Raw genomic sequence first — 15,958 nt, 5'->3', positions numbered from 1 at the left:
ACAGACCTGTAGATGCAAACAAGGTCATATTTACAATGATGTCCAGGTTCCAGTAGCTTTAGCCACTGTCTTCGGATTCTCCTCCAGTTAACTTCCGAGAGGCCAAGAGAGGGAGGCTGGTATCTCTCACGTGTTTAGGCACCAGTACACTCACACTTCCTACTCTGGTTCCAGTGTTCTGTTGCCCCACTCATCCTCTGCTGACAATGCCTTCCCAGATGCTGCGGATCCACTATGCACCACATTTATCTGCTGGTGAATTGGCCTAATCCTTCAGACACCAAATCTGCCCTGCAGTCCACATGACAAGGAGATTGGGGAAGAGGTAGAGGGGAGAATGGCCTGTGCCCAATTCTGAGAGGCACTGCTTGGACCCTGGCTCCCTCAGCATCTTCCATGAGCACAGCTGGCTCCCTTCTCAGCCGAGCCCTCCCTCCATCAGACAGAACAGGGGATACCAACCCTTCCCTCCGTCTCTCTCTTCTCACTCTTCCCTGTTGCCTCTTTCTCCTTGAGCTCAAAAGAAGGGGAATGTACCTACATGCCATCGTTAGCTCCCAGCTAACCTGAAACACAACAGCCCACATTGGGGACTGATTAGCATGGTCAAAATATTTGCTGTTTTCTTTGTCTAAAGTCAACACTTCAGCCTGTCCATACCAAGGCAAGGGTGTCCTCTGCACCACACCATTTGTGCAGTAGATACCACTAGAAGCCCAGTAGCCGTGCACCCACTTGTATTGTTTTAAGTTTTGCTATAATCCATTCATTAAGTCAACAAATATTTACAAAGCACCTCTTCAGGGTCAGACACAATCAGCCATTGGGTCCTTCACTTTCTCTCAACTCTGTCCCTTCTCTGCACCCATTCCGCAGCCACTGCCTTACTTCAAACCTCTCACTTCTTTCCCTGATGACTGCAATAGTCTCAGCACTCGTCTCCCTGCCTTCCTGGCTGGCCCCCTGTAATCCAGCCTCCAACGCAGTCAGGGAGATCTTACTCACAGACAGGCAGATGATACCAAGCTCCTGTTGAAATCCTTGGGTTCTCCATAGTCTTCAGGCTGGAGTTTAACCTCCTTAGCTTCGCATCAAAGGCCTTTTGTGATCTGCCTGCTGCCTTGTTCGTTCAGCCACATCTTCTACCTCTCCAGTCCCAAACACCCTTTACTTCAGTCCCTTAGAACTATTTGTGGTTCCCAGAATGAGGCATGTTTTCGAAGACCTCTGGTCTCCCTACATTCTGTTCTTTTTGCCCAGAATGCTTTCTCCCACTGTTTTGTCTAGACAAGGGCTGTCCATTAGGACTTTCTGTGATGAGGGAAAAGTTCTGTATCTGCTCCATCCAATGTGGTAGCCACTAGCCACATGTCGCTATTGAATACTTAAAATGTGCCTGGTATGAATGACTGAAATCGCCACATGTGGCAAGGAGCTACCTTACTGGGCAGTGTGGGTCCAGACAACTGTTACTTACTTTGAAATCATTAGCTCAGGGCTCAAGGTCTGCACTGGGAAACCATCCCAATATTGTGGTTGATGTAAGTGGCCCCGCCCCCCAGCCCCCCCGGTTATGTTCCTGTAGTAACCTTGTTCTCCCCCTATCCCAATACTCAGAACACCATTGTCAGTGATTCACTGATCTGCCTCCTCTGCTAGACCGAATCTTTTTTAGGTCAAAGACAAGCAGTGCAGTCAATAAATGGTTGATGCCTAGATGCAGTGATGTGCTGGTAAAGATTTAATAATTGGCTGTCTCTGAGAGGAAGCCCTGACTTGTGGTATTTGCCAATTCTGTGGTGTAAACACTCCCACCGTATGCCAAGAGAATGGGAAGACAAGTCACAGACCAGGAGAAAATATGTACAGAAGATATATCTGATAAAGGACTATGATACACAAAGAACTCTTAAAACTCAACAATAGGCAGGGCACAGTGGCTTACGCCTGTAATCCCAGCACTTTGGGAGGCCGAGGCAAGTGGATCATGAGGCCAGGAGTTTGACACCAGCCTGGCCAAGATAGTGAAACCCTGTCTCTACTAAAAATACAAAAATTAGCCGGGTTTGGTGGCGGGCACCTGTAATCCCAGCTACTTGGGAGGCTGAGGCAGGAAAATTGTTTGAACCCGGGAGGTGGAGGTTGCAGTGAGCCAGGTTCCTGCCACTTCACTCTAGCCTGGGCAACAGAGCAAGACTCCGTCTCAAAAACAACAACAACAAAACAACAACAACAACAACAAAAAAAAAAACTCCACAATAAGAAAATGAACAACCCAATTTAAAAATGGGCAAAGGACATGAACAGACAGCTCACGGAAGAAGATATAGATGGCAAGTGAGGAGATAAAAAGATGCTCAATATCATATGTCATTAGGAAAATGCAAATGAAAACAATGAAATATCACCACACACCTATAAGAATGCCCCATATCTATAATACTGACAACACCATATGCTGGTGATGGTGTGAAACAACAGGAACTGTCATTCATTGATGGTGGGAAGGCAAAATGGTACAGCCACGTTGGAAGAGAGTTTGATGGTTTCTTGCAAAACTAAACTTACTCTGGTCATAGGATCCAGCATTCACACTCCTTGGTATTTACTGAAAGGTGTTGAAAACATCCACACAAAGACCTAGACATGGATATGTATAGTGGCTTTATTCATAATTGCCAAAACTTAGAAGAAACCAAAATGTCCTACAATAGGTGAATGAATAAATAAACTGTGGTACCTCTGGACAATAGACTAGTATTCAGAAAGAAATGAGCTACCAAGCTATGAAAAGATGAAAACCCTTAAATGCATATTATTGTTATTATTATTATTATTATTATTATTTTATTAAGACAGAGTTTCACTCTGTCACCCAGGCTGGAGTGGCATAATCTCAGCTCACTGCAACCTCCACCTCCCTGGTTCAAGCTATTCTCCTGCCTCTGCTTCCCAAGTAGCTGGGATTACAGGTGCCTGTCACCATGCTTGGCTGATTTTTTTTTTTTTTTTTTTTTTTTTTTTTAGTAGGGATGGGGTTTCACCATGTTGGCCAGACTGGTTTTGAACTCCTGACCTCAGGTTATCCACCCACCTCAGCCTCCCAAAGTGCTGGTATTACAGGCATAAGCCACCGCACCCAGCCCTTAAAGGCATGTTACTATGTGAAATAAGCCAATATGAAAAGGCTACACACTGTACGGTTTCAACTACATGGCATGCTGGAAAAGGAAAAACTAGAGAGGCAGTAAAAAGATCAGTGGTTGGAAGGGTTGAGGGAGGGAGGATGAATAGCAGAGCCCGGAGGATTTTCAGGGCAGTGAAACTCCTCTGTGTGATGCCACAACAATAGACACACGGCATGACACATTTTTTAAAACCCATAGAATGCACAACAGGAAGAGTGAACCCTAATGTAAACTATGCATTTCGGGTGATTATGGTGTGTCAATGTAGACTCAACAATTGTAACAAATATATCACTCTGCTGGAGGATGTTGACGGTGAGGGAGGCTGTGCGTGTGTGGGGACAGGGGGTATTTGGGAACTCCCTGTGTCTTCTGTTCCATTTTGCTGTGATCCTAAAACTGCTGAAAAAGAAAAGTCTACTTAAAAAAGAACAACTCCCACCATGGCAGATTTCAGGCTACCAACATGACATCACTGAATCCAGAGTTGGGAAGAGATGTGCACAATTGTTTTTCACGGGCAGATAGGAGCCAGCCCCAGCACACTACCGCATGAGTGAATGAATGAATGAAATGTGCCAGATGCTGGAAATGCCAGGGACGCTATCAGGCTCTTTAGGGAGAAGTCTATTCAGACCTGCAAGAGCTGGGCATGCAGCTGCTAGTCCAATTTCAGTTCCAACTGTGGAGATAAAGGAACAGGGAGTCCCATCTTTGATTTAGTCTGTAAATCAAAGATAAGGGACATTTGTTTTCTTTGGGTGCTTTACCTTTAATACCAAGACTTGTCAAGGCATCTATTCAGCGGCCCACTCAGACTAGTGCAAAGTGAGTGAGCTGGAGGCGAAAAACAGAGGCCTGACCAAAAGGCTCTAGAGCAACAAGAGGCTCATGATTTCCCATCACAAGAAGTCCAGAGACAAGACAGCTATTGGCTGGCTTAACACAATGGCCCAACAATGCATCAGTGATGTCTCTGAGCATCAGTGGTGTCTCTTCTCAGTGGCTTACAGCTCCAGACATCACATGCAGATGTGACAATGTCTAATGGAGAAGGGGCACATTCTCTCCCAATTCTACTCAACGAGAAAACCCTTTCCTTCCTGGAGGTCCTTCAGCAGCCATTCACACAGATCCCACTGGCAAGCCATTTGGAAATGGTGGCAGCCATCTCCAAGAGAATGAGGCCACCATAACTAGCTTAGGCCAATTGGTAGGACCCTTCAGGAGGCAGAACCTGGGAACCTAGGCAGGGCTGTGCCCACAGGAAGAAGCAGGTGAAGGTGTGGGGGTGGCAGATGACTGTCAAAACCCAATATACAGGGAACATTATAGGAAGAGTCACTTACTTTACAATCATGTCATTTCATAAACAGTTCTTGACATAATTAGGGAACAAGAGGCAGCATGAAGGAGCACAGCTCCCCTGCCATTCCCCCCACCACAGTGAGATGCCTGCAAGGACACAGACACAGCCTTTCCATCAGCCTTCCTCTGTGGATCCCCCATCCACACTGAGCCAGCAGGTCAATAGGGGCAGGTTCCATGCTGTTCAGAGAAACCAGCGCTGTACACAGTGGGGCCCTGCATCCACTGCAGGGGTGGACGCCTCAGCCAGCCCAGGGCTGTGCCATCATCCCTAAGACTCACTGATCCTGATGTGAGACTCTCCCCGACAGGGGCTTCCAGGCATGGCTCTATGCAGGGTCATTTGTGGCCACACTATGACGTGGGCAATCCCATTTCTACACATCTAAATTCCCCAGGGCAGGCAGCATGTGGTATCTCACTCCCTCGGCTCTAACCTGGTTATGGGAAGTTGCTAGGTAACTGCTTCCCACACTGGAGGAGGCTTAGTTACCATGGAAAGTCCAGATGGGTGGGGGGGCGCAGAGGAAGGGAGCACTGGCTGGGGGTCTGCAGCCGGGATTCTGTCCCCACTCTCTCCTGAACCCCTGGACCTAAGGGGAGTCTCTCAACTCCTCTGGGCCTCAGTTTCCTCCTGATAAAATGAAGGAAAGGCTGGGTCTCTTCTTGCTCTAAACCGCTGATGCATGTGGATGGCATATACCCTCAGTGAGCACTGACCCTCAGACCCGTCTTCGGCAAGGAGTGACTCAAGATGGGTGCAGAAAAGGAATACATTAAGTTTATGTCTTAGCCTGGGCAACATAGCAAGACCCTGTCTCTACAAAAATAATTTTTTTTTTTGAGACAGAGTTTCACTCTGTCACCCAGGCTGGAGTGCAGTGGCGTGATCTCCACTCACTGCAACCTCCGCCTCCCGGGTTCAAGCGATTCTCGTGCCTCAGCCTTCCTAGTAGCTGGGATTACAAGCATGTGCCACCACACCCGGCTAATTTTTGTATTTTTAATAGAGACGGTTTTCACCATGTTGGCCAAGCTGGTCTGGAACTCCTGACCTCAAGTGAGCTGCCCGTCTCGGCCTCCCAAAGTTCTGAGATTACAGGCGTGAGCCACAGCACCCAGCCCTCAATTTTTTTTTTTTTCAGTTAGCCAGGTGTGGTACATACAGGCACCTGCCTGTAGTCCCAGCTACTCCAGAGGCAGAGGTAGTAGGATCACTTGAGCTCAGGAGTTTGAGACTGCAGTGAGCTATGATTGTGCCACTGCACTCAGCCTGAGTGACAGAGCAAGACCCTGTCAAAAAAAAAAAAAAAAAAAAAAAAAAAAAAAAAAGCCAGGCATGGTGTCTCACGCCTGTAATCCCTGCACTTTGGAAGGCCGAGGAGGGTGGATCATGAGGTCAGGAATTTGAGACCAGCCTGACCAACACGGTGAAAACCCATCTCTACTAAAAATACAAAAATTAGCCGGGCATTGTGGCACATGCCTGTAATCCCAGCTACTCAGGAGGCTGAGGCAGGAGAATCCCTTGAACCTGGGAGGCGGAAGTTGCAGTGAGCTGAGATTGCACCACTGCACTCCAGCCTGGGCGACAGACCAAGACTCCATCTAAAAAAAAAAAAAAAAAAGGTTTTTTTCTTTTAAAAGATAGAGAAACTGGCAAGCTTGTGTCTCTATTAGGATAAATGAAAGTTATAGGCCGGGTGCGGTGGCTCACACCTGTAATCCCAGCACTTTGGGAGGCCGAGGCGGGTGGATCACCTGAAGTCAGGAGTTCGAGACCAGCCTGGTCAACATGGTGAAATCCCATCTCTACTAAAAATGCAAAAATTGGCTGGGCGTGGTGACTCATGCCTGTAATCCCAGCACTTTGGGAGGCTGAGGCTGGTGGATCACCTGAGGTCAGAAGTTTGAGACCAGCGTGGCCAATATGATGAAACCCGTCTCTACTAAAAATACGAAAATTAGCTGGGCACGGTGGCAGGTGCCTGTAATCCCAGCTACTTGGAAGGATGAGGCAGGAGAATCGCTTGAATCCAGGAGATGGAGGTTTCAGTGAGCTGAGATCACCCCATTGCACTACAGCCTGGTCAACGAGAGTGAAACTCCATCACAAAACAAAACGAAACAAAGCAAAAATTAGCCAGGTGTGGTGGCGGGCCCCTGTAATCCCAGCTGCCCCGGAGGCTGAGGTGGGAGAATTGCTTGAACCTGGGAGGTAGAGGCTGCAGTGAGCCGAGATGGCGCCACTGCACTCCAGCCTGGGCAACAGAGCAAGACTCTGTCTTAAAAAATAATAAATAAATAAATAAATAAATAAATTGGCCAGGAGCAGTGGCTCACACCTGTAATCCCAGCACTTTGGGAGGTTGAGGTAGGTGGATCACATGAAGTCAGGAGTTCGAGACCAGCCTGACCAAGATGGTGAAACCCCGTCCCTACTAAAAATACAAAAGTTATACGGGCATGGTGGTGGGCACCTGTAATCCCAGCTACTCGGGAGGCTGAGACAGGAGAATTGCTTGAACCTGGGAGGTGGAGGTTGCAGTGAGCTGAGATTGTGCCACTGCACTCCAGCCTGGGCAAAGAGCAAGACTCCATCTCGAAAAAAAAAAAAGTTACAGAGATTTTCCCTTCTGCTAGGAGAAATTTCACTTCTGACATCAATATTCACAAGTCCTGGGGCTCTCTAGGTCCTCTTCTGAACTGAGGCTTCCTAAAAAAAATTTAGGACTCAATGTGTGTCCCTAAAACACCCAGCTTGCTAAAGCATGATGTCCTATCAGACAGGGTCTCCCAGTTCTTGGGCTCTGCTGGTCCTTCTGCCCCAGATGGAGCCATGGCACAGGCCCAGGCCTCTCTAGGTTGCTGGGGCCCATCCTGACTCCTCCAATGTGGGCCTCTGCATAAGCCTCTCGGATCTGCTATTTGTTCCTTCTTTCGTTCTGAGATCCAGCCCCACCTTCTTCCCTTGCTTCTGCAATAAGATTTCTGCCCAGGCCCAGATGCTGGGACCAGTGCAGTACCCAGCTCCCCGTTCCCCTGCCTTGTTCATGCCAATCCCCTTCCCAGAATCCAGATGACCTTTCCAAGCACTAGCTGCCATCCTCCTGTCTACACACCCGAATCTCCATGATGCAGTGGTGGCTCCCTTTCCCACCATGCACGTCACCCACTCAGCACTCCGATGACCTTGTGCCAGAGCCCCTGCTCCTGCTGGCTGCACAACACCCTCACCACCATCTGTACCCACAGTCACAGGAGGCCCCTGTAATCCCCGAAGACAGGTTGGACCCCATCTCACCCCCAGAAGCTGGTCTTTACTCCCACTTCCTTCTCGGTCCCTGCTTCCAGGGTCCAGTTTCAAGTCTTGGCCACTCCTGATCCCTCCCCACCACCATACAAACATGACAAACAGGGCAATGTCTGAGTGTGGCTAAGGACGCTGCAGTCATCATATCAGGGAACATTCTCCATCCCCACTCAACAACTGAGTTTTCTCCTGGCTGGGAGCAGAAGGAGAAATTCACATCTTTTACATATAGAGTGAGCCTCTCTAGGGTGTCAGGGTCAGTGGTCTCTCAGCTAACAGCTTTGCTCTGGGGCGTTCAAGAACCTTCTGGCCCTGCAGAGAAAACCCCACCCTTGAGCTGTACACCCTGTCCCTCCCCTCTTTTCTAACTATTCTCTCTTCTCTCCTCCAGGCAACGTGGGGAGGTGGAAAAGTCACAAGCTTTGAGTCAGACACACGTGGGCTGCAGTCCAGACTCTGCTACTTAGGCTATGAGCCTGGACAAGTTACCTGACCGCTCTGAGCTGATCTAGAGAACTGGGGATGATAGCACTGAGTTGTCATGAGAAGTAAACAAAATTACAGGAACTACTTGGTAAGAGCCTAGCAAGTGGGAGAGACATCACGAGTGCTTTCTTCATTCTTTTTATTCCTATGGCCCAGGCCAAGCAACAGGGCATGAAAGAGAAGAAACTCGGCCTTCTCTTTCTCAGCAGGGCGCGGTGGCTCATGCCTGTAATCCCAGCACTTTGGGAGGCCGAGGCGGGCGGATCACGAGGTCAAGAGATTCAGACCAGCCTGGCCAACATGGTGAAACCCCATCTCTACTAAAAATACAAAAATTAGCTGGGTGGTGGCGCACCTGTATTCACAGCTACTCGGGAGCTGGGAGAGGCAGCTCCCGAGTAGGGAGAATCACTTGATCACCGAGGCAGGAGAATCACTTGAACCCGGAAGGCGGAGGTTGCAGTGAGCTGAGATTGCCCCACTGCACTCCAGCCTGAGCAACAGAGCGAGACTCCATCTCAGGAAAAAAATAAATAAAAAAAGAGAAGAAACTTGGTCCATTCCTAAGGTTCCCGGCCCTCCCAGGAGTCTTGACCAGCCTCTACCTTGCCCATAACTACTTTCCATTTTTGGCAGAAACAGCCTCTTCTTCACCCCTCCCTGCCCCACCCCAGTGGGACTTGTTGCTGCAACAGCCTCCTTCCCTTTGAAACTTGCCTGTCCTGTGTTCCGCCCTTCCCGGGGTAATCGCTCTGCACCCATCAAACTGATAACTTGCCAACGTAGCACATCAACTTTGGGAAAGCTCCCCTCCCTCACCTCACCCAGCCTCTTCTTGGGTATGCCTGTCCTGTGATGGCCACCTGCAAGGGACAGAGTGCTGTGGGTGTTGGCCAAGTAAAGGAATAATTTTTGAAGGGAGAATGCCAGGCTAGGCAGGGGTGTCAGAGGCATCCCAGGTCACTTCCTCTGGTGGCTCTCCACTGCTTTGCAAGGCATCCCACCCAGATCAGTCATTTGCTTTACTAGAAAGCCTTTCCCCTGCCACCCTCAGCCTGGGGTTCAAGCTGCCTCTTGGAGGTGGGGCTGCATGGAGGCAAGACGTCTGGGCCACCCTCAACCCCCGCACGTTGCCCTGCACCTGCCCTCGACCCCTGCACCTTTCTCCTTCTTCGGTAACTGTGCTCACATAGGTCCCTCCACCTCCACCCAGGAGAACCCTTCCTTTCTATTTACCTCTGTTCACATCCTAGCCAGCCTTCAAGGCCAGGGAAAAGGCCACCCCCTTCACAAAGTCATCTTCGATTCCACCCTTAGCCTAGAGCAAGCAGCCTTGCTGAACCTTCTTCTGATGGGTGCTCTCTCTGCCAGCCTTGCCTTAAAAGGGCGAGTGCACTCAGGGCCTGCCCTGGGATGTCCAGGTTCTAGGCCCCAAGGACAAGGCTAAACAAACACTAAGGAAATAATTCCAGCCCAGGCCTCTTGGTTGGGGTCAGAGCTGTTTTAAACTTTGCCTAAAAATGTTTCTGGCGCTGCCAGCCATGAAGCGGGAGGCACTCCCTTGAGTCAGGTGTGTCTGACTCAAAAGCACTCCGCCTCTGTCATGCGGGTGAAGTTGTTCACCCAAGCAGCCCTGCACTGCCCGCACAGCCTACCAGGAACTTCTGCTCCAAGACTCCCTGTTCCTGTGTGGCTACCTAGAAAAAGCAAGAAAAGACCCCATGCCTCCCCGAGGCTTCCCTCCTGAAACCTCCCCAGTCCCAGAACCTGAGCAGCCCTCTTTCTGTAACGCTAAATGTCACTGGAGCCCACCGTGGGCTCTCCCTGCCTCTGGTCCATCCTGTGCTCTCGGTCAGGCGCATCCATCTCAAGCATCATTTTTATCCTGCCATTCCCCAGTTTCCCAGCCTTCCATGGCTCCCAGCTGGAAACAAAATGCAAACTCAGCCTGGAATTCAAGCATTCAAGAGCATCTGTGAGACAACCTGTATTTCTGGCTCCTTGTCATTTTCCCATCCCTGAAATACACACATATGTACATATTTACACACTGGTACACACATACACATACATGTACTTACATACACACATGTACACACACACACACACACACACCCCATGACCTAAACTAGTCAGTTGGTTTAGTCTGCATTTACCTTGTACACTACATTTACTCAATCACTCAGTCACTCTTCATCCACTCAACTCTCTCAGTACCAGGTCTGTTCTAGAGCTGGGACATAACTTTCCTGCTTCCCTACCATCAGCTACTACCTAGCATATCCTCCCCTGTCCCTTCAAGCACTTTGGGAGGCCAAGGCGGGTGGATCACCTGAGGTCAGGAGTTCGATACCAGCCTGACCAATATGGTGAAACCCCATCTCTACTAAAAATGCAAAAATTAGCCAGGCATGGTGGCAGGTGCCTATAATCCCAGCTACTCAGGAGGCTCAAACAGGAGAATCACCTAAACCTGGGGTATGGAGGATGCAGTGAGCCGAGGTCATGCCACTTTACTCCAGTCTGGGTGAAAGAACAAAACTCTGTCTCAAAAAAAAAAAAGCATTAAAGACCGGAGGGTAGAACTCAAGCTAATCTGCCTCGGTCATCTCTCCAGTGACCGGCTCTTGCTCTGGATCAATGCACACCAGGAACACACAGTGGGGTAATTCTAACAAACAACCCCTGTGCGGAGAGTCTTCAGGCGGGGAGAAGAGCCAAACCCTTAGGCCTTTTCCTAGGCAGCCTTTGGATTAAACCCTCTCTCTTCCTGATGCTGGTCCTCCACCCGCACTGGCTGGAGAAAAGGCCTCATTTGGACTGTGCCTCCCGGGAGGACATGGATGCTGAAATCCTTCTTCATCTTTAAAGATAATCAAAAATGTCTACCAGAGCCAGGCATGGTGACTGGAGCCTGTAATCCCAGCTACTCGGGAGGCTTAGGTGAGATCACTTGAGGCCAAGAGTTCAAGGTTGCAGTGAGCTATGATTGTGTCACTGCACTCTGCCTGGGCAACAGAGCGAGATGCTGTCTCTAAAAAGAAAAAAATGTCCACTGTGTACACCCTACCACACATATGCATTCTCTCTCTCTGTCACACACACACACACACACATACACACACACATACACACACACACAGAGTCACACTGTGCAACAGAATGGCTGAAAAGACTCATGTTCAATTAAGTTGTCTTTGGCATTTGGGTTCTTCTTTCTATGTTTCTATGGTATCTATGGCAGGGAAAGAGCGGAAACCCTACTAAGTTTTGAGAAAGAATTCCCGATCCGTTTGCAGTAAAGAGGGTGAGGGGGCCGGACGCGGTGGCTCAGGCCTGTAATCCCAGCACTTTGGGAGGCCAAGGTGGGCGAATCACGAGGTCAAGAGATTGAGACCATCCTGGACAACATGGTGAAACCCCGTCTCTACTGAAAATACAAAAATTAGCCGGGCTTGGTGGTGGGCACCTGTAATCCCAGCAACTCGGGAGGCTGAGGCAGGAGAATCCCTTGAACCTGGCAGGCGGAGGTTGCAGTGAGCCGAGATCGCGCCACTGCACTTTAGCCTGGTGACAGAGCAAGACTCCGTCTAAAAAAAAAAAAAAAAGGCGGGTGCGGCGGCTCACGCCTGTAATCCCAGCACTTTGGGAGGCTGAGGTGGGCAGATCACCTGAGGTCAGGAGTTTGAGACCAGCCTGACCAATATGATGAAACCCTGTCTCTCCCAAAAATACAAAAATTAGCCTGGCATGGTGGCATGCCTGTAATCCCAGCTACTCAGGAGGCTGAGGCAGGAGATGCACTTGAACCTGGGAGGCGGAGGTTGCAGTGAGCCAAGATGGTGCCACTGCACTCCAGCCTGGGCGACAAGACGACAAGAGCGAAACTCTGTCTCAAAAAAAAAAAAAAAAAAGCGGGTGACCTGGGGTGAAAGCCCAGGGGTTAGGGCCTAAGGCCAGGGAACACCCTGATGAATATGACAGTCCTGCCCTCAAGGAACTCACAACTGTTGGGGGAGACAGACCATGAGAATACAGAGCCTGGATGCTCAGACAGGGCTAGCGGGAAGCAAGGAAAGTCCCTGCATCCGGATTTAGAGGCCCAGGAGAGACTGCAGAGGGAGCGACCATCAGGCTGAAGACAAGAGGAGCCAGAAGAGTCTCCCGTGGGCTGGGGAGAAACACGTGGTAGCAGCAGAAGCTTGGGGAGGGGAAGAAAAGCAGATCTGAATCCTAAACGGCCTCGAGGCGCTTGGGCTGTAGCCTGCAGGGATAGGGACCCTTGGAAGGGTTTCGTGCAGGGAAATGACATAATGGTGTTTACCTTTTAGAAGAGATCTAAGGGGAGAATCTTGTTAGGGAGCCCAGTTAGGAGGCTCTTGCAAGGCTCTTGCAAGGATGTCCGGGAAGGGAGGAGTGGGGAGTGGCAGCAGGGAAGGAGGGAGGGGCAGTGATGGAACCACATCACGTCACCCCACATCACATCACACCCTAGCCCAGAGAAAGCCTCTTCTGGTCTGGTGGCCTGAGGGAAAGGAAAGAGTCAAAATGAGTTTCCCATGCTGGTGAGATGGAGGCTGGCTAGTGAAGGGCTGGGTCATTTGGGACATGGTAAACCCAGGAGGAGGGGCGTGCCTGGGGGGCGTAGGAGAAGGGGCTGACAGGTGCCATTTGGGACAAGTTGTGTTGGAGGTGCTTGGGGGATGTGTGAGTGGAGATGACCAGCAGGCAGCCTGATGAACTGGCATGGATTGAGGAGAGGGTTCTGGAGTTGAGCTAGAGTCATCCAAGCACAGGGAAGCGAGGTTGCCCATGGATAGGTGAGATGTGAAAGGTGGGAAGGTCAGGGCAGAGCCCCGAGGAACACCGTGTTTCAGGGATGGATGAAGGAGACTGAGAAGGAGCGGCAGGGAGGCAAACAAACAAAAAACAGGAATCACCAAATCAGAGAAAACAGCGCAGTGGCAGAGCCTTCAGGGGACCGGAAGCCTCTGTACCTCCAAGGCTGGAGGAGCAGCAAAGCCCCTGAGTCTGGAAGGTCTTTGGGGGCAGGAACTTGCCTAGTACATAATTAGTGCTCCATAAACGGTCATTTAATGAACAGATGAAAGCCGTAGGTAAGTTCTGACACAGGTGAGAGACCTCGGTGTATGCATATTGTGGAGCAGTCGAGTGGATCAGACGGGAAGGTTGCTTAAGTCGTTCAGTCCTATGATCTCTGCCTCTCCTCCCAGTGGGCCTGCGGGAATCCCTTCCCCTTATTCTCTCTCTCACCCTCTCTGGCCAACCAAGAATTTTACAGAGGTGTGAGAGAGCCCCTGAAGTTTTGTAGAGATGCTCATGACACAGATTGCTACAGAGGAAAAAAGTCACCCCTGGAAAACTTATCTAAGAATATATCATGAGGTGGGCTATTTCGGGACTCAAATTACACAGGAGGGCCTGGGAAGTGTGCAGGGATGAACACAGCTACAATTAATGTTAACTATAAGGTGTCATGTCTTCATCTTGTGAACACACAGCCCTCAGTGCGTGGCGGGTGGGCGAGAGGAAGGTGAATCCCTCCCGCCATGTACCCAGGCAGGAGTTGGGTGGTTTTGGGGGAGGGTGTCTGCTGGAGGAAGGAGGAGGGAGCCAGGCAGGGTTGTGGGGAATTACTGGAGGAGGCACGATTTCTCAGGAAGCCTGAAGTCACCTTGGGCAAAGTGGCCTCTGAAGTTGGAAATGTAACTACGATCGGGCCCCACCTAGTTCAGGGAAAGTCCAGACTCAGGACCAGAGAGACCGGGAGAGGCTTTCCTAGGGTGTCACAGCCTCCTGGAGTATCCCTGGAAAAGAATTTACTTAGCTTAATCTATAGGACCTGTGCCTGAAGGAAACCAGTTTCCATTCTTTAAAAAAGAGATTTTTTAAAAAAAATCTCAATCACAGCCGGAAACAGTGGGTCAGGCCTGTAATCCAGCACTTTGGGAGGCCGAGGCAGGCGGACCACCTGAGGTCAAGAGTTTGAGACTAGCCTGGCCAACATAGTGAAACCCCATCTCTACTAAAAATACAAAAATTAACCAGGCTTGGTGGCGCATGCCTATAGTCCCAGCTACTCGGGAGGCTACGGCAGGAGAATTGCTTGAACTCTGGAGGCGGAGGTTGCAGTGAGCCGAGATCGCACCACTGCACTCCAGCCTGGGCCACAAAAGTGAAACTCTGTCTCAAAAAAAAAAAACCTCAATCACATTGCACAGAGTATTCTGCTGGGCCGGCGGGTGGAAGGCCTGGGGATCAGGCTGTGTGGAAATGCATCCTACTATCTCCAGTCGCCAGCTGGTCATCTCGAACTGGATGTCTCCCCTCTGGAAGCCTTGGCTTATTCATCTGTGACACCTCACAATAATCCGTTTCACGGAGTACTTCAACAGATTTGGGGAAAAGGGGATGGGTCAAATTAGATAAATGTACATTAAAAGGCCTCCATAGCCTGCAACCTCTCTGTGAGTGGCACAGTATCACTTATCAACCTGCCTTGTAAAGACTGCTGTGAGAATTTGACTCCTAGCTAAACTAAGAGAGTCACCAGGGCAGCCAGCTATCATGTCTGATTCCTCTGTGTTATTCTCAGAGGCAAGCATATTATCTATCTGTGTTATCATCAGAGGCAAGCGTGTTATCTAGTACTGCTTATCCATTAACTGCCTCCAACTGTTGGTTGAATAAGTAAGTCATTGGTACATAAAGGTGAATATCACAAAATGACCACAATATTTCATATCAGTTAGATCTAGGAAAGACCTTTTCCGATGTGAACTGCTACTAAAATATTCTGTTCTGCTTCTAACCTTCTGTCCAACTGCAAATCACATCATGTAATATTTGTGGTCTTTGAGAGCAAAAACCATGCCTTAATCATTTGTTTCAATGTCAGCTCCGGGTGGGCAAGGACTTGGTTTTGCTCAGAGCCTGCACTTGGAAACGGGTCTAGCGCTTGGTAAGACTCCATGAGGATTTGGTAAATAAACGAATGGTTTCTAACCCTTAACACAGAGCTACGCATTCAGCAAATGTTAGTTGGATTAATTATTAAACAAGGGAGACACTTTTTCTTTCTAATGTCTCTTTCTAACCTTCCCGACTGAGGCAGTGTAGCAGAATGGGTAGGTAGGCAGGCCCCGGAATCAGATGGTCTGGGTTTGAATTCTGCCTATTCTACTTACTGGCTGGGTGACCTAGAGTAGCTACTGAACCTCTCTGTGCTTCAGGTTTCTCACTTGTGAAATGAGGATAACATTTTTTCTCCTTTTTTTTTCTGTTGCCCAGACTGGAGTGCAATGGTGCAATCATAGCTCACTGCAGCCTCAAACTCCTGGGCTCAAGTGATCCTCCTACCTTGGCCTCCATAAGCACTGGGATTACAGGTGTGAGCCACTCAGCTCAGCTAACAATTTTTCTAATAGGATTACAGGGTTCATTTAAAGTGTACATAAAATAATTAGTACATAGTAATTGCTACTTTTTTATGACCATATCAGTCTCAACAACCTTCACTGGCTGCCCTTTAACCACTGGATAGACCTAAAGTCCAGTTACCCACAATTTGGCCCCATATCCC

The sequence above is a fragment of the Nomascus leucogenys genome, chromosome 7b (assembly GCF_006542625.1).
Source record: "Nomascus leucogenys isolate Asia chromosome 7b, Asia_NLE_v1, whole genome shotgun sequence".
NCBI classification, from domain to species: domain Eukaryota; kingdom Metazoa; phylum Chordata; class Mammalia; order Primates; family Hylobatidae; genus Nomascus; species Nomascus leucogenys.
This window is presented reverse-complemented; position numbering follows the sequence as displayed.